This window comes from Xenopus laevis, chromosome 9_10L (genome assembly GCF_017654675.1).
Source record: "Xenopus laevis strain J_2021 chromosome 9_10L, Xenopus_laevis_v10.1, whole genome shotgun sequence".
Taxonomy (NCBI): Eukaryota; Metazoa; Chordata; class Amphibia; order Anura; family Pipidae; genus Xenopus; species Xenopus laevis.
Window position 1 is genome coordinate 96,789,284 of NC_054387.1, and position 6,479 is coordinate 96,795,762.

Here is a 6,479-nt window from a genome sequence, read left to right on the forward strand (position 1 = left end):
CAAACTATAGAAATTAATCAGTAATAAAAGCAACTTGTTTTATTGCCTAGGGATACTTAATCATTTACTGTTACTGGTATTTACAAAAAAAGTAAATTAACATTTTTACAAAACACCACATCAGATGTGGATATTTTATTACTAAGCCTTTAGAGGGCAATGTGCTTCTTTGAATTACAAAAACAATACCTGCTGTATTGTATCTGTTCACTTTTTATACAATCTGTTTACACAATCATCTATATCAATCCTCAACAGTGCAATGTATATATTGTTGTTATTATTTGGTTTCTAAATGTAAAGATTATAGGCAGATTTACTACAATTCTAACTTTTAGGAATTCTGAAGGCTACCCAACAGTTCAAACCGCTAATACTTTCTTTGTTATCAGGAAATGTACACATTACAAATTAATGGGGGTTAAGCAATTCCAAAACACTATTTTCTGTGCTGCAACAAATCTTAGCATTTTGTTTAATCTGAAAGCATTTTTGCATGTGTTACAAAATACTGACTTACTATTGTGTCCACATATTTGCACATGCTACAATTATTATTTCTTTGTTTCTATGATTTAAAGTCCATGAAATAAAATCATAAGTGCTTTGTGATGTCAGTGATGTCATATCACATGACTAAAATGTGTTTATTATTTACCCCTTGTAGCAAAATATGTGGATATTAATAGTCACCTTGGAGTTCCATGACCCATACAAAAGCACTCAGAATTTGTCATCTTGCTTTTATATGGTCATGGAACTCCTTGGTGACATAATATCCTTACATTTTACAATAGGGGTTAAATTATTCATTATGTAAACAGCATGTTCAGAAGTCTCAATTTATAACATGTTAACATGTCTCTTATGATGCCCCCATTCCCCTGCTGCTTTCTCACCCACTTACCACTGATGGCCTCTCTACCCTCTGGCTTTTGCACAGCTCTCTAACCCAACAACCTACTCCTTGCTATCATGCTTGTTGACTTCACTCTTTGCCCATCTCCTGCTGTCAGGGACGATTGTAAATCTAAGTTATCTTTCTGTAATTTGGAGCACCATAACTGCTAAAAATTATTAAACATTTAATAAACCAAATAGGATTGTTTCTCCTCGAATATTGATTAATTATGTCTTAATTGGAAGCAAGTTCGAAACACTGTTTTATTATTATAGAAAAAAATAAAGTAATTTTTCCAAATTATTATTAGTCACTTAAAATGGTCTCTATGGAAGGTGGCCTTCTTAGAATTTGCATGTTTCTGGATAACAGGTGTCCAGATAATGGATCTCATACCATATCTGTTAAAACCTGACTGTAAGAAATATTGTATGAATTTGTATGACTTTGTTAGTTTTTTGAAAGACAGCTCAAATTTTGGATCATCTAGGCAAAGGTAACACAGACAAATGATATATTAGAGCTGTCTATCAAAAACCCAACTCAAAGCCTGCACTTAGAGAGAAAGATTGCTGGGAAATGGGTAATGAACAGTAAATGATGCATCATTTTTAACTGATTAGACTAGAAAGTGTCTGTCTTCCATGAGATTAAGTTTATATAATTTTTTGGTTTCTGGATTGCTCCCTAGTTTAATGCACCTTTACAGGAAACTTAAAATCACTTGGTCACTAGTTTATAGGATCTTCCCCATGATAGTAGGTACTAACATAAAACATTCTATATATGGACAGCAGGGGTCTACTGAACATTTTGAGGTGTGCACAAGCCACATGTGACACGTAGGGGCACCAAAATGAAAATACCTCATTTAATACAGCAACATTCAACAAATTTTCTTCATTTTATGTGGGGCAAAGCTATAAAAAAGCTAGATCACTCCAGCAAGCCACATATTTTTGGAAAGTATACTTTCTCCTGAATCTAAAATCTGTAAATATGTCCTTCTTACATAATATCACCTAAGAATATAACCACATGTATAACACACAACAAGATAAAACATAGGGTCTACAAAAACGTTTGATGCCCAAAAAGCACAGATTTCTCAAAGTATGTGGCACATAGGAACACTAAATTGAAAATAATGCACATGAATTTTCTTGGCAGGCAATTCTTTTCCAAGCAAAGGACAATGCCTTTATTGAATGTGTCATAAAACCCCCAACAATACAAAGTCGATTTTTTGAAAAGTGCACTTCTGATGAATGCAAGATGGGTAAATGCGTTTTCCTACAGTAAACTACCAAACTGCAAATCTATGATAAAAAAAAACCCCACATATTGCACAATAATGGAGGGATAAAAATGCAACAAAGTCACAAAAATCAATCAATGCAAATCAATTAAATACCAAAAAAGCAGAAACATTTGTGTAGAGGTGCAAGAAAGCATATTTAATCAGTTACTTTAGATTTATCCTAACTTCACTAAATTATCTGAAGATACCGTGTCAGCTGTTAAAGAAGGTACAGTACCTACAGGAAACAATAATTTGGGATGCATTGCAACTTTTGCTTTTGTTTTGAAATGTTAAATTATTAGTGTAATGTAGATGTACACCCCTTGTTAGCTAGTTAATTACTTCTTCCATACTTTACTTTCAAGGTCTGACTAGTAAGCTTGGAAAAAAGAAAAAGAGACACCTGCTAAGGGATATTTCGTGTTAGAATGGTGTGCCATTACCCCTTGAGGTACAAGCAAATGGCTTAAAAGGAACCTGTTTAAAAATTAAAATAGTATAGGGAGCAAACAATATAACACAAAAGATTCTGTAGCTCAAAGGCACAGCAGTGAGAATTCAATCCTTCAATTACAAAGTTAATCTGAGGAAAATAGGAACATAGATAGCTTCAGAATACTGCTGGCAAAGCCTTAGATATGGCTACATAGAAAAGCTTATTGAAAAGGGTACTCCTCAATTGACTCTTTGAATTCAGTCATCCCACTGAACCCCATTGTTACAAACCTTAATTAAACAACAGGAGCCAAAAATGGGGTTAAATGGCTACAGCATTTATTCACATTGTAGCATGGTTGGAAAAATCATAGATGGAAAGTATATCCCTCCCAGAATCCTCTATGAAGCAGTACAGAGGGCTGTGAAAATGAGGCTCTGAGCAGCAGTGAGGGATGATTAGTAGTGATGGGGGAATTTATTTGCCAGGCGCGAACTCGCGGTGAATTTGCGGCATTCGCTGCCGGCGAATAAATTCGTGAAACACCCGCGAAAATTCGATGCCGACGTCAAAAAAAAAATTATCGCCGCCATCCAAAAAAACGGACGCCGGCATTAAAAACGGGCTTCGGCGTCAAAAACGGGCGTCAACGTCAAAAAATGGGCGTCGGCGTCAAAAAAATGGACACCGGCGTAAAAAACGAGATGCCAGTGCAGTTTCACAAATTTGTTGCTGTTTCGCAAATTTCGTGGGAAATTCACTAATTTTTCGGCGAAGCGAAACGGCGCAAATTCACCAGACAATAATGATTAGCCTCACCTGGAGTAAAAAGGTGGGGGCTTAATAAAGGCTGCTCTCTGTCCTGTTCTGAGAGTAAGAGAAGAGCTACTAATACTGTATGGGAGAAGATTGTCAGTTTTGACTGCATGCCCTTTTTTTTTTGGCATAAGGAGTTTATTGCCGGACACTTAAGGTTTTCCCCAATGAGGCAAGTTCCCTGGTAGCAAGGATTGGCTACAAGCTACTGCCCTAAAGTGCTTTGGGAGTGAACTGCACCTGCTTCAAAGAAAAGGCACAGGGAATCTCCAAAGGACTGTGAGTGAACTTTTTTATTTGGCTTGTTGGATTTTACTCGCCCAAGTGGGGCTGTGAATCCTTTGGGAAAGGACATTTTTCTTTACCAGAAAGGCTGGAACTATTTTCTTTACTGCCTCCCCAAACTTTATGGACTTTTATGTTTGTATGTAAGCTGCTGTGTAGAATAAAATCACATGCACAGTTCATCTGGAAACCCGTTGTACTGTTATCTGTGAGAAAAAGAGCTGCTGCTACTACCTAAAGAGTGATTCCCCCACAACATTTTATTAAATAAATAGGACCTTGCCAGGCTCACCCCAAGACAATATTAAAAGCCAGAATTCCATAAGAGATCACTATTATGCTCTGCCGCTCCTCACTTGAGATAAGCACTATGTTATTATATCACCACTGAGTATTAGGCTGCCTCTACCTACAGAGAGGATGGCCCCAAACTCTGCTGCGAGCAGGAGCTGCATCTCCCACCATGAGAGAAGTTCAGCAGCCCTGCTGTCAGTCCTAAATCTGCAGTGTCTCTATTATAGGAAATCCAAGCAGGCTGTCACGTAGCACAAGCAGTAGTAGTGGTATCAATCAACCCACCATGCAGTCACAGGAGAGAACCTCCTTTCTCTCTCTTCAAAAATTTTCTTTGCAGTACTGTGGCAAGGTCTTACCATGGCTGTCACGAATAAAATCTAAAAAACATTATCATATATCCACGGTTTTGATTCAGAGGAAGGCAAAAAACCCAACCTAAAGCCAGTGGCAATTATGCCTCAAGAGGGAAAAAATTCCTTCCTGACCCTGGATCAAGTATTCAGAAATAACATGAATGAAAACAATGCGGACCCTTGCATTTATACTGTATAAAGGTACAGAAGCCACACTATAAAAGTGGACTCGGCAAAACATCCACATTCAGTTATTGATAATATGAGAACATAAAGACATAACTCCTGACATTTCACAAAATATGCAAAAAAGGGTGGGTAGGATGTTTTTACCTGCTCAGAAGATAAGGAAGTGAACTGATTCTTCCCTTGACATCACATACGGAACGCATTTTAGGACATCCTGCAGCGAAATACCTGTCCTTCATGCGATGTCCTATGACTTTTGGAATGGCGCATTGGTTGCTTTTACCGTCACTCATCGTCCAAATCTGCAGTCACACCTCCGTCCTCTACCCTCCCTTTTCAGCTGTCAGTCATACGAACTCCACCCTCAGTCCTCCATCCTCCACCCTCAGTCCTCTGCCTTCCACCCTCAGTTCTCTTCCTTCAGTCCTCTTCCTTCCGCCCTCACTCACCACTTTAGAAACTTAGGGACAAGACTGTCTGCTGAAAAGTGAGATCTGAGGGGGGAGTGCAAGATTGTGAGATTTTGTGTTGACAAACCTACTGTTGCCATTAACAGTTTATTCATACAGTAAGCCTTTAATGCATGTCATACAATAAGGAACTCTAAAGTATTAAATCTCCGGCTGCTTCCACACATCATACCAATGTCCAATTTGAAAGGGAAATAGCACATAAATAACAAATTAAGGTTGTCTCCTTATGAAATGTATTCTGCAGCACAATTCTGAGCACAGGGCTTTGAGGGAGAGGGAGGAACTTTTACCTCCAAGGAAGGGGTTATCCCTCAAAAAACTTGTGCTAGTTCAAAACTTTATACAGATATAGGACCTGTTATCCAGAATTATTGGGACTTGTGATTTTCTGGATAATGGATCTTTCTGTAATTAGGATTTTCAATACTTAAGTCTATTAAAAAATGTAGATATTAAATAAACCCACTAAGTAGGTGTTGCTTCCAATAAGGATTAATTATATCTTAATTTGGGCCAAGTACAGGTATGGTACCTGTTATCCAGAATACTCGGGTCCTGGGGTTTTCTGGATAATGGATCTTTGTATAATTTGAATCTCCATACCTTAAGTCTGCTAGAAAATGATTTAAACATTAAATAAACCCAATAGGCTGGGTTTGCTTCCAATAAGCATTAACTTTATCTTAGTTTGGATCAAATACAAGGTACAATTTTATTATTACAGAGAAAAAGGAAATCATTTTAAGACATTTGGATTATTTGAATATGGGAGATGACATTTACATAATTCAGAGCTTTCTGAATATTGGGTTTCCAGATAATAGATCTCATACAATGTAACTTTTTATTATTACAGAGAATTCTACAAATTTGTATTATTTGGATAAAATGCAGTCTATGGAAGATGGAGCTTTCTGGATAACTGATCCCATACCGGTACTTAATTTGATATATGTACATTCATAACAAAACATTTACCACATTATTACTTTTTAAGAAATGAATATTATTTCCTTTGGCTAATTTCATTTGTTCCTCCTTTCCTGCTATGTAATAAAAGACACTAGGAGGCAGATTTATCAAAATGTGAGTTTAGAGCTTAATAAATAAAAGCAGACATTCTATTCATTCCTATTTGATTTTTACAACCATGATTATCAAATGTTTCTAACCTATTGATAAATACAATTCTAAAAATCCCATAGGAATATAAAATCTGCCCCAAGGTTTGTACAGGCTCAGTAACCCATGGCAACTAATAAACAGGTAGCATTTCGTGTTTAATAGTAAACATGTTATTGGTTGCTATGGGCTACTGAACCTGGACAAATATAGTGTATTTATTACATATAGGGGTTTGTATCATATGTGCAGAAAGAATATGGTAGCCTATGCAAGATTCACTGCTACATTTACAAATTAGTTG